We start from the raw sequence: 16,720 nt of genomic DNA on the forward strand, positions 1-16,720 counted from the left end.
GCCTGATGGCACCATAAAATGACACTTTTCCCAATTGAGTACCAAGCCTTTCTCTTTGCAACGTTTAAGCACAAACTCTAAATTGAGAAGGCTTGATTCAAAGGAATCTCCAAAGACTGTCAAATCATTCATGAATACTTCCATACATTTCTCTATCATATCACTAAATATGTTCATCATGCATCGCTAGAAAGTGGCTGGAGCATTGCACAGGCCAAATGGCATACGCCGGAAGGAAAAAGTACCAAAAAGACAAGTGAATGTGGTCTTATCCTGATCTTCTAAGGCAATCTTGATTTGGTAATACCTTGAATAACCATCGAGAAAACTATAGAAAGGATGACCCGCCACACGTTCCAATATTTTATCGATGAATGGAAGTGGAAAATTGTCTTTGCGGGTGGCTGCATTTAATTTTCTATAATCAATGCACATGCGCCACCCAGTTGTGACATTGGTACGCACAAGTTCCCCTTTTTCATTTTGTGCCACTGTTACTCATGATTTCTTGGGAACAACCTGAGTTGAGCTAACCCATTTACTGTCAGCAACAGGATAGATTATTCCAGAATCAAGAAGTTTCAAGACTTCAGTCTTAACTACTTCCTTCATTGTTGGGTTTAATCTTCTTTGAGGGTCACGATGTGGTATAGCCTCGTCTTCCAATTGAATGTGATGGGAGCAAATTAAAGGACTAATACCTTTGATGTCAGCTATCGTCCATCCTAATGCATCTCTTTGTTCTTGCAACACATTGATGAGTTGGTGCTTTCGTGTGGCATTGATCTTGGAAGATATTATGACAGGAAAAGTGTTGTTAGCTCCTAGGAAAACATGCTTAAGACCCTCGGGAATTTGGACCAACTTTGGTTGAGGATCTTTTTCAATGGAGGGTTTTTGTGTTTCTCGATCTTGAGGGAGTTTCTCAAAGATTGGATTCCAAAACATGGTTCTTCTAGCCTGTGAGTGTTTGAAGATTTTAGGGTTGATTTTAGACTCATCGGGCTCAAAACTTTCAGAAATTTGGAAGAGGTGATTAAAATGATTAGACGTGTATTTTATATTCGACCTCTTCCGAAATAAGTGTATCGATCATATATGATTGGAAACACTCATCATTGTCAGGTGGTTGTTTGCCAATGTGGAAAACATTCACTTCTAGAGTCATGTGTGAAAGAGATTTTCATGAGACCATTCCTACAGTTAATGAGTGCATTTGCTATGGCAAGGAAAGTTCTACCAAGAATGATGGGAATTTTGGACTCTATACTCACTTCAGATTGAGTGTCCAAGATGAGAAAATCAATAGGGTAATAGAATTTTTCAATTTGAATCAGAACTTCTTCTACTACTCCCCGAGGTTTCTTGACTGATCGATCGGCCAGTTGTAGCACCACAGATGTGGGCTTGAGTTCTCCTAGACCTAATTGCAAGTATATTCAATATGGCATGAGATTTACACTTGCTCCTAAGTCTAGAAGGGCTTGACCAAATTCCTGTTCCCCAATTTGGCATGAGATGGTGGGACAACCAAGATCTTTGTACTTAGGCGGTGTCTTGCAGTCAATTACCGCGCTAGCTTGTTCTGCCAAGAATGCAGTTTTCTTGACATGGTGCTTTCTTTTAACGGTGCATAAATCCTTGATAACCTTGGCATAAGCCGGTACTTGTTTGATCACATGCAACAATGGCAAGTTGATCTTCAATTGTGTTAAAAGGTTCACCATGATTTTCCAGTATCTTTCCAGTGGATTTCAAAGCTTGAGGAAAGGGCGCCTTTACCAGAATGCTTATTGGCACATCTTCCTCTTGAGCAGGCATTGCCGTACTCGTTTTCTTAGTTAATGGTGAAACCGTACTTTGACCACTTCGAGTAGACATGGCATTAACCTCTTTAAAATTTGTATCAGTAGAGGAGGAGGTTTGTGCCATGTGTTTCCCTTTTTGATGGATTAAAGGTTGAGCGAGAAGTCTACCATGCTCTTGAATTGCCAAAGTAGTGTTTAGCTTTATCATTTGGATTTTTATGTCTTTCATTTCCTCTACTATTTGTGTGAAACAAGATTTGAGCTCTTGAGTTGAGACTATTTATGTTTGCGCAAGCATTTGTAAAGTATTCTCAAGAGAATTACTTGACTGCATGTTATTTTGAGGAGCAATGTATGCTTTTGGCGGTTGTTGTTGCTCAAGCCTCCATTGGCTATGCTTGGTTTGAATCCTTCCAGCTGAAATTTGGATGGTTGCGCCAACCAAGATTGTAAGTGTTTGAGAAAGGGTTATAAGGCTTCTTGTAATTCCCTAAAGCATTGCATTGTTCCTCATTTCCTCCTCTTAACTCACCAAGAGTTGGGCACTCTTGCGGTTGATGTTCCGCCCCTCCACAGATGAAGCATGGATCTCGTGTTTCTACCTTTGCAGCCATGTGGATTCCTCTACCTTCTTGAGATTTGAAAGCCTCGAATTGTTGTCTCAATGATTCAATTTGGCTTTTGACGTTGTTATCTTCCCTCAATTGGTAGATTCCAGTTGATTGTGGCTTGTCCATAAGACTCGGTCCATTCCATGTAAAGGACTTTTCAGCGAGATCGTCGAGGTACTTGAAAGCTTCATCGGGATCTTTTTGAAGGAATTCGCCATTGCACATCATTTGTACGAATTTTCTTTGTCCGGTTGTGAGACCGTCATGGAAATAGCTGATCAGAGGCCAGCTTTCATATCCATGATGTGGGCATTGATTTATCAAATCTTTAAACCTCTCCCAGACCTGATGGAAAGTTTCATGGTCTTTCTGGATGAAGGTAGAGATTTTCCTCTTAAGGCCGCTAGTCTTATGGGGCGGAAAATATTTGGCGAAGAATGCTTTTGTCATTTCGTCAGATGTTCTGATAGATCTAGGCCTTAAGGAATACAACCAGCTTTTTGCTTTTTCATTAAGAGAGAACGGAAAAAATTCAATCTCACAATGTTGGTGACATCAGCTCGGTTATTGAATGTAGCCACCACCTCTTCGAATTCCTGTATATGCACGTACGAACTCTCATTTTCCAACCCATAGAATGTTGGTAAGAGGTAAATCATGCCAGGTTTGAAATCAAAATTTGGCATATTATTGGGATACATTATGCATGAAGGTGTGGCTGTACGCGTAGGATGTAAATAATCCTGTAGCGTTCTTGGTTGGACTTTATCTTGATGAGCCATCGGGGGTGGTTCAGGAAGTCTTGGTGAATCGGGTGAATTTGAACTAATGGAAGAAAACGACGTACTAGGAGAGTTTTCTAAAGCTTCTACTTGTTGTCTCACGAATCTCCCTCGTGCGTCTCTATTTCGTGGCATAAATTATTATTATTTTGTAAGTATTACAAGCGCAAGTGTGTAATAGTGTAATAAGTATACACCAAAATTGTTCCCAGGCCAATTGGGAAGGCTGCCAAGGTACCATTTTAGGCCCAAAAGCTTTTCTAGAACTCCCCGAGGTTCTTAGAAAAGGTTGGAGGGTAACACTAACACAAACCTTATTTAAAACCAATTTTTCTAAGACAGAACAAGTTTGGTTTTTACTGATTTCCAAAATTACACAAATGTTCTCAATACTTTGTTTTTTATGCTTTAAAATTTTATGATTCAAAATTTTATGCCATTTTTTCGGAAAAAACCTAAATCTAGAAAATAAAATTCTAAACCTAAAAGTAAAATAAATAAATAAAATAAAACAATAACAAAAAAAATATAATAAAATAAATGAATAAAAAAATGACTAAAAAAATTAATTTACTATGCAAGCCTTTAATTGTAGAATTACCTCCCCGGCAATGGTGCCAAAAATTGATATTGCCCAATAAACTCCTAAGCGGTCGCAATAATAATCGGGCTATGCCGTATCCACAGAGATGTAAAATACAAGTAAAAAGAAATATTAGTAAATTAGAAATAACAAACTTTGAAATAATGTAACTTTGAAAAAGAATATTTTTTTAAACACTAAATAAACAAAATTGAAGAATTAGAATCAGAAAGAAAATATGGAAGGCACAAGTTTCATTCATGCAAACATATACATATTTTAATATAATTGATTCATTATACTCAACGATAATTCTACACCATTAATTATAGTTGGAAAATATATATAATAAAGCTCGCCTTAAAATATGTTCTTAATTAAATTATACTAACTTCTAATTTTAAAAATATATCATAATATATACCTTAGAGTGACAAAATACCAATGGCAGAATGCAATAAAAAGTATATAATATAGCAAATATCCTAAATTAAATCAAGAGCCTAAGTTACATAAGAAGAGCATGACTAGACTTATGTTAAAGACACTAATAAATTTAAAATAAAAATTAGAAGAAAATAAATTTAATTGTAACAAATATATAGAAATGAAGAACAAAAAAAAAAGAATCAATATATTAAAAATATAATGTGAAACATGAACTTCCTCTAGCATTTCCACAAGAGAATTTAGCCTAAAATAGGCATTATTTTCACTCAAAAAGTGTAAAAGAAATGAAAGAAAAATAAGAAATAAATATTTTTCTCTTTAACTATACTCTCTACACTTAATTCCACAATCTCCCCCCGTTACACTGGTTTTGATTCCCTATTTATAGAGAAAATTTTCTCCAAAATTGGTATTTTCGTGCATTAGGAAATGGAGAAAATGACTTCAAAATATGATGCAAGATGGGACAAGTTGGACACGTGTCGCGCTAAGATTGGCTATCAGAAAAATGCTGCTGGTGAATTGGGAGACAACAAGGCAACGTGGCGCCTTTTGGTTGGCTCGATAGGGGAGGCGTGGCAGGTGTGGTAGGCGCGTCGGTGGAGTGGCAGGCGACTTCAGGTGCTGGTGGCTCAGCTCTGGCGGCTCTGGTGGGACGCGTATCAAGCATTTGGTGGAGCTGAGGCAGGCAGCTCAGCTAGCAGCGGCTCGACTTAGCGAATCAGAAGCCCACACGTGTTGGTTGCTGGTGGCAGGTTTTGTTTAGGCTAGGCTCGGATTTGGGCTTTGTTTGTATTAAAAAATGCCACTTTTTTGTATGATTTCTTGAATTATAATTCTTTCTTTCTTCTTTCTTCTTTCTTCTTTCTTTTTCTTTGTGTCAAAATACATTTTATTTCCTGAAAATTAAACACGAATTAAATGAAAATTAATATTTTCAAATATAAAATACATTATAATTGTAATCCCCTGGTTACTTCAAGACTGCTACTGTGAGCTTTGAACCATGCTTAACTAACTAATCGAGTCATTTGGTTATAAACGTGCATCTAGGTGTTATTAATAGGCTAAGGTGAAAAACTCGATCAAAAGGAAGTGATATATTTTATTTAAAACATAAAACTATACATAGGCCCATAAAAACATTTACAAGTTATTTACAATACAAAATGGTCACTATAGTGTACAAATTACAACTCGTCGACCAAAGCGGCAAAAATAGGGTTAACCCCTAGTTCCTTTGAGAAACTCCTTGGCTATGGTGGTTAAGCGGCCGCATATGTACACATCGCAACCTAAGCTCTCCACTCAAGGCTGGGTGAGTTTTTCTTTCCCTTTATCTACACCACATAGCACCCCGTGAACCAAGGATCAGCAAGATAACTTATTATTGCATGTATATAATAACAAATGATGATCATGATAATCATACAGAACTTATAGCCCTAAACAGATGAGTGAATATCACTTTAAGGTTTTGGTACCATGTTGGGGCTTGTAGCCCTAATTAGATAATATCGAGATTCTGATAATCATGATGGGGTGTGTAGCCCTAATTAGATGAGTGACTCATGAGTAAGTCACTAACTTAAACCAGATGAGTGACTAATGAGTAAGTCACTAATTTGAATCAGATAAGTGACTCATGTGTGAGTCATGAACTTGGGCTCAGCACCCACAGCCGTATGACGATGCAGTCACCTGGGCCTTCTTGCCCCGGCTCTAAATAACTAGCCTTTAGACTAGACAAGCGCTTTTGTGTTCATCGAACTTAAGGTCGTTCAAGCATTTCATTCTTATGACGATAATGCTTATGTCGATTAGATTTAATCTTTTTGGCTTGCGTTAAACACGCTAATACCGTTCTTGACTCATAAGCCAATACCATACGACCAGTGCTCGGTACTACTGCCGAACTTGACTAGTGAGTCACAGCTTCACAATCAATACTGACACCATTGCCGATTTCCAACTCATAGGTCAGTGCCATACACAAGCAAGTAAGATTTGTTAAGCATTTGATATGAAATCAATGTCCACATATACATCATTCAACATGCCTCATGAATAACCATGCATGTCACATATGGGATGCAGTTTTCTTACCTCTGGTTCGAGCGAGAATTAATAAAAGAACGACCCTCAAGAACGATCGATCCTTTGATTCATTAGCGGACACCTATTCATAACCAAATATAACTCCCATCAATGAAAATCAACAATAAAAGGTTCATGACCTAAACCTCACTCCCGGGACCTCGAATCGTACCCAAAGAGTGAGTAGATTCGATCCCGGGCCTTAGGAATTGAAACCCCGAGCCAAAAACCCTCAAAAGTGCTCAAAATAGGAATCTAGAAAAGCAAGGTAGTGCTACAGTGCTGCCCCCCTAGTGTCCCAGCGCTACAAGCAGGGTTGAATGGCCCTGGCTAGCGCTGTAGCGCCCTCCCTTGGGCACTGTAGCCCTAGGACCAGGCTGATCAGACCTGGTTTTCCCTCCTTCAATTCTTCCATTTCCAACCTTCAAAACATGCTCCCAAACCTCATTCAAACTCCCAATTGAACCCAAATATCCACTCTATAAGTACTAGGCATCATAACCCAAGTAACCTTAGCCACAAACCTCATTGAATCCCCAACTATCCACTTCAAAATCTCAGCTGAAAACTAATAAAAAAATAGAGCAAAACCAGAGTTTTAATGATTAAAAACTTACCACAAGCTCAGTATAGAAACCTCTTCAATGGTGGAACACAACCCTAGACCCTCAAAGCTTGATTCTCTAGCTTGAATCCTCAAAAGAAGCTCAAAAATTTCAAAGGAAAAGGAAGGAGAAAATTGGTCGGGAGAAGATGAAGATGGTGCTCTGTTTTGGTTTAAGCTTTCTACACCTTACTAGATGATATATTACCTAAGGTCAAAAGACCAAAATGCCCCCAAGCTTAAATAAAACCCTAAACAACCACCAAGGGCAAAACCGTCATTTCCCACCTATCTCGATAATCTTTGTTGTCCAAAAAATTGGCATTGATGACGTGTTAAGTGAACCCTGGACACGTGGCTGAAGCCTGGAGAAACTCTGCTAGTGTATCGACCAGAGGACGTATTAGAAGCAGTAAGCAGCCCAGTCATACCTGCGACCAGACTGGTCGATAGTCCCACATGCAATGTAATATTACTGTAAAGATCTTTGTAGATCCTGAATTTAACTCACAGAATCTCCTGAATATCCGGTTATTCAGGAGAGAAAATCGGCAACTAAATCGTGTAATCTCCCTTGAGCCTATAAATAGAGAAATATATCTCAAGAGAGGGACTTTTGGCTTTTGAATTATTGGAGATTAGAGTAATTCTCCTTGGAATATTGTATTGTTCTTCAGAGGTTAGTGAAACTCATTGAACCCTTGTTCTTTGATCACTCCTTTGATTCTTATATCAATAACATTCTAAGTGGACGTAGGTCATTACCAAATCCTGGGGCCGAACCACTATAAAAATATCGTGTTCTTATTACTTTTTGTCATTTGATTCTTGTCAACATATTCATTCACATCAAGCATATTCCGACTCCGTGTCAGTTGACCAAAATCTGGGTCAACATTCTGGTGCTTTCATTGAGAGCTTGATTTATCATTGCTGAGAAAACTAATGGTGAAAACTGGAAGGAAAGCTGGACAGGCGGCCGCTGCTGCGCCATCAAACCCACCTCCTCCTCCCCCTGCAAGCGTGGCGGAGGATGAGCCACATCTGGACTTTGAGGAAGAAGAGATGAATGATGCAACGCTGAAGAGTACCCTGGGGGCGTTGCAAGAGGATTTGGCTAGTCTGAAAGCCAGTCAAGAGACTGCTGCCGAAGTTGTGGCGCGGCAGCAGCAGGAGATTGTACGGCAGCGCGCGAAATTAAGCGAATGGCAGGCGGAGATGGACCGCTGCCAGAGCGAAGCCATGGCAGCCCTTGAGGCGGCCTTGCAACTGACAAGGAATCAGGCCGCACCTGTTTCGCAGCCTGACCAACCTGTCAATGGGCCACCCCAGAGGGGTCCTAATCCCAGCCCACCGATCCAGCCTTCGAGTCCGCAAAGGCCCGAGCAGCCTCAGGTGCCCCATGACGATGTCCCGCTGGACCCTGAGGCGCAGCCACCATCCCAAGCTGGTCGCGGCAATCCCCCGCAACAGAGGCAGAATAGGGCCGAGCATCAGCCTCGTAGTCCTAGACGCCGTAGGGGCGATGAGCCAAACCTACCGAACAGAGGTCAGTATCCCCCTGGTAACAGGAGGGACTCAGAGTTAGGCTTTGCGGTCCGGGGTTCTGTAACGACCTCCTTTCTTAACATACATATATAGTGTAAAAACAAATTTTAACCTAAATACGACAATACTGAAATTCTGAATTTACAAAAACTTTATTAAACAATACATAAATAATGTTTATAACCTCAAACCACACAATACTCACAACTAAATAAAAACTTTATCTTACATACAAATCTTAATACTTTTATAAATCATTTTCGTGGCTTTACTACACCTTAACGTAGAAATGAAAATGCATCCAACTGATAAATTGAAAAGCTTTATGTAAATTACAAAGTTCATGAAATACTTTTAAAGCTTTAAGTAAATGATAAAGTTCACAAAATACTTTTAATGAAATATAATAAAACCAAGTTTCTTGTTTATTTATAAAATAGCATAGCAGAACTCCACTCCCTTCAGGTCAGCCCCATATGTACAGTCATGTTGGCTCCACGTATACTCATCAACGATTTATATTTGGGGCCTCTTACCTACAATACAAAACATTAACTGATGAGCTAAGGCTCAGTAAGCAGAATAACTACCTCATATGCATTAAAATAAACGTGCAACATGCTATGTATTCTCTTTCTTTCTTTCACTTTCCTTTCTTTTGGGCCCTAGAGGATGCTGCTGCCGGCATTACATAGGGAATCACATTCCCACCTGAACATAAACATGATAATAGGGAATTTCCCTCATAAACATTCATCATATAGGGACGTACATCTCCCTCCTTACATTTTTGGGACTTAGGTCTCCCAAGCAGCACCTCTACTTTAACGTTGTGAACATTAAGCGTGCTTATGCATAATATAACATTCTTGAAAATAACTTATGCATAAGAACAATATGACAGATTAACATATAAAGCATATAAATGCACATAAGACACATAAAATACTTGTATTGTAGATGAGGATTCTACTTACCTTGCGTCTTGATAAAACAACCGAAATTGTTAGCTTCCTGATAAAAACACAAACTATTAACTTACATAAAATCTACATGATATAATTTTAGTTTATAATTGTTGTTATTCTATTTTTCTTTTCTTCTTATTTTATTGTTTATTTTATGTCCAGGCATATGGTCATACTATAATTGTCCATGGCAAGATCCCGGTCTAAAAGTCGTGGTCATGGTCATGGTCATACGGAAATGTCCAGGTCATAGTATCAGTCCATAATAATAGGGAATAAGGTCATATAATAAAAGTCCAAATAGTCCAAAGTGTGACCATAGCCTATATAAGTTTTAGTATTATAAAGATACATAAAAAAAATAGTTTATATTTCAATTTTGGCATTTGTAAAATATGACGACATGGTAAAATAATCCATATATAAATTTTAGCATTTTAATGGCATAGTAAAGTAATCTATATAAATTTTGGCATTATAATGGCATGGTAACATAATCCATATATAAATTTGGCATTATAGTAAAATAATCTATATATAAATTTTTGGTATTATAACGGCATAGTAAAATAATCTATATATAACTTTTGGCATTATAACGTCATAGTAAAATAATCTATATATAAATTTTGGCATTATAACGGCATAGTAAAATAATCTATATATAAATTTTGGCATTATAACGGCATAGTAAATTAATCTATATATAAATTTTTGCATTATAACGGCATAGTAAATTAATATATATATAACTTTTGGCATTATAACGGCATAGTAAAATAATCTATACATATATAATAACTAAATAACTGAAAAGAAAGGCTCGGGAAGAGCTTACCTAAAAGGTTTTCGTAGGCTAGCGTTACGGACAGAACTTCGCCTAGATCTCCGAGGTTTAGAACTTTAGAAGGATGTTAAGAATATTTTTGGGTATAGTAAGAGAAAGGAAAATGAGGTTTTTGTGATTTCAAGATGAGTTTTGGAAGGGCTATTTATAGGAAAAACTTGGGATACTATTCTAATAAAATATTAAAAATAATAAGCATAGTGGAATAATAACATATTCAAAATATCAAGCATAGTAATTTGCTTAAGTCATTAATGTGTCACTACTGCGTCAACATGTGGAACCCATGGGGTGGACCCCGCTGTGGGACCCATGTGGACCCTACTGTGGGACCCTTGCGGACCCCACTGTGGGACCCACTATGAATAGTACCCGGTGAATAGTAAAAAATGAAAATTTCCCAATCTTCTTATATTACTTAGTCCAACATTTTTGACTCACAAACTTTTCTGAAAAAGTTTCTCTAACACCCATAAATTAATTATTCCCACCTGTTGGTTACTTCAACAACTTAGAATTGTTAAAATCCCATAATAGAAAACAACTATACCCCCAACGGTCATGATCACTATTCACCAACGGTCATAAACGGCTAGTTTTTGTCCTATAAATACTTGTTCCTTCAACCATTTATTTGCACAACTTCTTCACCTCTTAACCTTCTATAAAAATTCATCATCAAAACATGAATTTCTCTTTATTTTTCATAACTTTAGTGATTGTTTGCTTGTATTTAGCATCATTCTATGGGTATTATACTAATGAAATGCCAATGAATGTTATAGTTGCATATTCATTAGTTATTCTTCCACTTTACTTAATAGCTCTAGCCTTCGGTTAGCATTGTAATGCACTTAAAAGTATGAATAAAAACATCTTCTCTTATCTTTCATAATTGTTATAATTTGTAAAAAGAAATGGGAGTTACAGGTTCCCCATGGCATGATAATGCACGGGGACGCCACGATCAGCGCAGGCCGCCCTCTAACATTCGGGACGTTTCAGCCAGGGACGGAAATCGAGGGAACAGTCAATCCCACCATAGCCAATCAAGGTTCAGAGATGGCCATGGATATAATGAGGCCGACTCAGGCAAGGGAAACGCTGGCCGAAGGAATGAAGAAAGAGGTAAAGGCAGGAGCCAGGTACCTCAAGATGACCAGCCCAATAGACGGGACGCTGGGGGGCAGCCCAAGCAAAATAATGTCTTCAACCGGCTCGGGGGTAGTGAGCAGCGGAGAAGAGACGAAGATTTGCGTGACGTACTCAACGATCTCCGCAAGTGGCATGGCGAGAATGTCCCCCCAGCAACAGAGGCAACAGCGATTCCTGCCGCTGTACAGGCCCAAATAGACGCCCTCAACCAAGCAGTGCAGCAGCTGGTCGGGGGAAGGACGTCGTATATCGACCACGATAAGAGGAAAGGCACTCCTTTTGTACAGAGGATAGCTAATACAGAAACTCCAAGCAAGTTCAAAATGCCTACACTTCCAAATTTTGACGGGTACGGAGACCCAGTATCTCATGTCAATAAATTTGAGATACAAATGGACATTCAGAAAGTGTCCGAAGACGCTCGGTGCAGGATCTTCCCTGCAACACTTTCTGAAGCCGCGTAGGAATGGTTTTTTAAGTTCCCTCCCGCAAGCATAGTTTCCTGGGAAATGTTCGTAAGGGAGTTTTACGGACAGTTCTATGCAGGTCGTGTGCACCCGACCGAAACAAACCAGCTGGTTGAAATTCGCCAGCAGGATGGAGAATCAGTGAAGGACTACATCTAGCACTTTATGTGAGCGACGGCTGGAGCGAAAATGGTGCGGGACGAAGGCAAAATGATGGCCATAACCGCAGGGGTTAAACGTCGTTCTCCCCTCTGGAAAAGTCTCCGAAAGGAAGGAGTGAGAACTACCCAGGAATTTTTGGACCGGGCTGATCGCTACATCAAGCTCGAAGAAGCCATTGCCGACGATGGAAAACCCTCAAGCAAGGATAAGAAGGCTTCCGAACCCGCCAAAGCCGCCAATGGTTCCAAACCTAATGGCAACGGGAATGGCAACGGCAATGGCAAGAATGGTGGAAAACGGCCGTATAACGAGCCTTCCACCTCCGACAATAAACGAGCCAAGGGTAATCGTTATGAACCTCAGTTCACTAACTACACTACCCTCGTTGAGTCTCGAGGAGAGGTTTATCAGGCCACAAGTTCTAGTGTGCCTTACAAAAAACCTGGCCCCATTCGAAAGGATATTTCGAAGAGAGACACTACCAAGTTCTGTCGTTATCATAACGACTACGGACATGACACCAATGAATGCAACCAGTTGAAAGATGAAATCGAGTTCCTTATTAGACAAGGACACTTGAGAAGATACGTACGGGCCTCGGGAAATTCCCAACGAGAAGCTCCGGGTAGCAACGAGCAGGCGCCCACGCGGCAACGCTCACCACCCTTACAGCCTGCCCCCGTGACTGGCACACTCTTAACCATCTGTGGAGGCCTGCACCTCGTGGGAAATAGCGGAAAGGCCAGGGAACGATATGCTCGGACTCTGCGCCACGACCAGGACATCGAGATGATGACTGTGGAGGACCGTGCACCAAAAAAGGCTCAGGCAGAGGAAGGTGAAATAACCTTCTCTGACGGCGATGCCCAACATGTCCGTTTCCCGCATTCCGATCCGCTGGTCGTGGACATCCAGATGGCCAACATGATGGTGAAGAGAGTGCTGGCCGATACAGGAAGTTCAGTCAATATCCTGTATAAGTCTACACTGGAACGCATGAAATTGTCTGTTAAGGACTTGGAGCCCTGCAACCAAACGATATACGGCTTCTCTGGAGAAGGACTCGCCCCCGCCGGATTAATCAAACTACCAGTAACAACGGGTACAGCGCCTGCAACAAGGACATTACTCGCCACTTTTGTAGTGGTCGATTGTCCTTCAGCGTACAATGCCGTCATTGGAAGGCCTATACTGGTTGATCTACGGGTCGTCATCTCTATGTGGCACTTGGCCATGAAGCTCCCAACAGACACGGGGGTAGGACGCGTGTTGGGGAACCAGAGAGAAGCCAGGGAGTGCTACAACACCTCAATCACAAAGGCGAAGAATGGAACGCCGAAGAGCACTACCTCCGATAGGTTGCAGATGACAGTTGATACACAAGCCCAATTCGGTGATGAAGTCACCAAATAGGGTGTTGCCCAAAGTGAGGATAGAGACTTAGATCCTCGCTTTGGGGATTTTGAAGAAAACGTTGGACCCGTCGAGGACCTTGAGGAGGTCCAACTCGACGAAAAAGACCCGACCAGAGTCGTGAAGGTTGGGAAAAACTTAGAGCCTACCACGAAGCACGCACTGGTGGAATTTTTGCAAAAGAACCAGGAGGTTTTCGCCTGGTCGCATAAAGACATGGCTGGGATAGATCCTGCAGTCATCAGCCATGTCCTGAATATAGACAAGACCTTTTCACCCGTGCAACAAAAGAGAAGGCTGCTCAATAAGGATAGATCGAGAGCCTTAAAAGAAGAAGTTGAAAGGTTAAAGGAGAATGGGTTCATCAGGGTGGCGTTTTATCCATCATGGGTCTCCAATCCAGTGCTGGTTCCCAAGCCAAACGGCAAATGGTGAACCTGCGTGGATTTTACAGACCTCAATAAAGCCTGCCCAAAGGACTGCTTCCCATTCCCAAGAATCGACCAGCTGGTCGATGCAACTGCAGGACACGAGATCCTCTCGTTCATGGATGCGTATTCGGGCTACAACCAGATTAGCATGCATCCCCCCGACGAGGATCACACCAGCTTTCGGACCGATACGGGCTTATACTGTTACAAAGTAATGCCCTTCGGACTGAAAAACGCAGGTGCGACTTACCAACGGCTAGTCAACCACATGTTTAAGGAGCTGATCGGAGTAAACATGGAGGTATATGTGGACGACATGCTGGTAAAGTCTAAAAAGGGAGAAGGACATGTAAGGGATTTACAAAAGAGCTTTGATGTATTGAACAAATACAAAATGAAGTTAAATCCCCTTAAATGTTCCTTCGGAGTTGGATCAGGGAAGTTTTTAGGGTTTATTGTAAATTCAAGAGGAATCGAGGCCAACCCCGACAAGATAAAAGCCCTGATCGATATGAAGTCGCCAGAAAGGATCAAAGATGTACAAAGTTTAACTGGGAGAATCGCAGCCCTAAGTAGATTTATTTCGAAATCAACAGACAAGTGCGTCCCTTTTTTCAATCTACTTAGGGGAAATAAGAAGTTTGAATGGACAGGAGACTGCGAGCAAGCATTCCAAGCCTTGAAAGCCCATATGGCACAACCTCCCATCTTATCAAAGCCGATCGAAGGAGAAACTTTGTTTATTTACCTGGCGATTACTGAAGTTGCTGCTAGCGCGGTACTAGTGCGAGAGGAAAAAGGCGTACAAAAGGCAGTCTATTATGTCAGCAAGAGACTGATCGGGGCAGAATTGAGATATCCACCAATCGAGAGGTTAGCATATTGCCTAATCCTGGCCTCTAGAAAGTTACGCCCCTACTTTCAAGCCCATCCTATTACAGTTCTAACTGACTAGCCCCTTCGACAAGTCCTCCAAAAACCAGAAGCGGCTGGACGATTATTAAAATGGGCAGTCAAACTGGGGCAGTTTGATATAACTTATTCACCGCGAGTAGCAGTCAAGGGACAAGTCTTGGCCGACCTCATTGTAGAGTTCACCGAACTCCCAGACAGCGAGCAGTGCAAACAGCCTAGTGCGCCTGAGCCTCAAGAGAAAGCCCCTTCGTGGAAATTATTCACGGACGGGTCATCTAACGAATCCTACGTAGGAGCGGGAGTGATATTGATAATGCCGGAAGGGCATCGATTTCACTGCGCTATTAGGTTCGACTTCACCGCGTCAAATAATGAAGCCGAATACGAAGCACTCCTCGCTGGATTGAGGATGGCGAAAGACATGAGCATAAAGACGCTTGATATTTACAGTGATTCACAGCTGGTGGTGAATCAAGTTCTAGGAGAATATCAAGCGCGAGGCTTAAAAATGGTGGCCTACTTGAATAAAACAAAAGACTTGCTAGCCCAATTCACAGAGTACACCCTTCAGCAAATTCCGCGGGATCAGAATTCAAACGCAGATGCCTTAGCCAAACTCGCGAGCGCGAAGGATGCTGGCACTTTGAACATTGTGCCAGTGGAAAGACTGAGTAAGCCAAGCATACAAGCGGTCGAATCCAGTATGGAGATTCGAATGGAGGATACATGGATGGCACCTTATTTGGAGTATTTGACAAACTGTATGCTACCAACAGATAGAAACAAAGCCAGAACTCTACAAAGGCGAGCTGCTAGGTACATACTGGTCGATGGTGTTATGTACCGAAGAGGATATTCCTTGCCACTACTCAGATGCGTTACACCAGAAAAAGCTAAGGAACTCATGAAAGAGGTGCATGAAGGCTTCTGTGGGGATCACGCTGGGGGGCAGAGTTTGGCAAAGAAGATTCTAAGGCAAGGCTACTTCTGGCCAACTATGAACAAGGATTCGATGGAGTTTGTACGAAGATGCGATAAATGTCAAAGGTTCTCCAAGATTCCACGAGTAGCTCCAAACGAATTAAAATAGATGCAAAGTCTGTGACCTTTTGGAGTATGGGGGATAGATTTGATTGGATCCCTACCTACAAGGAAAGGCGGAGTAAAGTACGCAGTCGTAGCAGTTGATTACTTCACCAAATGGGCCGAAGCTGAACCGCTCGCTACCATCACGACCAAGAAAGTACTTGACTTTGTATCAAGAACATTGTCTGTCGATATGGCTTGCCTAGAAAGATAGTTTCAGACAACGGAACCCAATTTGACAGCGACTTATTCACCGATTTCTGCGAAAGACATGGAGTTATCAAAAGCTTTTCTTCAGTTGCACACCCCCAAGCGAATGGGCAGGTCGAAGCCGTGAATAAAACTCTTAAAGATACCCTGAAGAAGAGACTCGAAGAAGCTAAGGGAGCGTGGCTAGAGCAGCTACCAGAAGTCCTCTGGTCGTATAGAACGTCTCACCGAACAGCGACAGGACATACCCCATTTTCCTTAGCCTACGGATATGAGGCGATGTTGCCTGTCGAATTAGATCCCCCCTCACATCGACGATTAACATATGACCAAGACCAGAACAGCCAACTGATGATGGAATCCCTAGACTCAATTGATGAGATACGGGAGAAAGCCCAACTCCGAGTTGCTGCGTACCAGCAAAAAGTCGTCCGGTACTTTAACTCAAAAGTTAAAGAAAGAAAATTCAACGTCGGAGACTTGGTGCTACGACGAGTTTTCTTAAACACCCGCGACCCCACTGCTGGAGTACTCGGACCTAATTGGGAAGGACCTTACCAGATTGAAGAAGTCCTTCATCCGA

The 16,720-nt window shown here is 41.2% G+C and overlaps 1 long non-coding RNA gene and 1 other non-coding gene across 2 annotated transcripts; one reads left to right on the forward strand and one right to left on the reverse strand.

Annotated features, from left to right (window-relative positions):
- Window positions 1-2,714: 2,714 nt before the first annotated feature.
- LOC133813429 (small nucleolar RNA R71) lies at window positions 2,715-2,821 on the forward strand. Its single transcript, XR_009884441.1, has one exon. It is a non-coding gene; the product is annotated as a small nucleolar RNA R71 (small nucleolar RNA).
- Window positions 2,822-8,796: 5,975 nt separating this feature from the next.
- On the reverse strand, window positions 8,797-10,486 carry LOC133819550 (uncharacterized). Its single transcript, XR_009886398.1, has 3 exons — window positions 10,290-10,486; window positions 9,461-9,497; window positions 8,797-9,019 (listed from the first exon to the last, which is right to left on the reverse strand). It is a non-coding gene; the product is annotated as an uncharacterized LOC133819550 (long non-coding RNA).
- Window positions 10,487-16,720: the final 6,234 nt, after the last annotated feature.

The sequence above is a fragment of the Humulus lupulus genome, chromosome 1 (genome assembly GCF_963169125.1).
Source record: "Humulus lupulus chromosome 1, drHumLupu1.1, whole genome shotgun sequence".
In the NCBI taxonomy this organism is placed as follows: domain Eukaryota; kingdom Viridiplantae; phylum Streptophyta; class Magnoliopsida; order Rosales; family Cannabaceae; genus Humulus; species Humulus lupulus.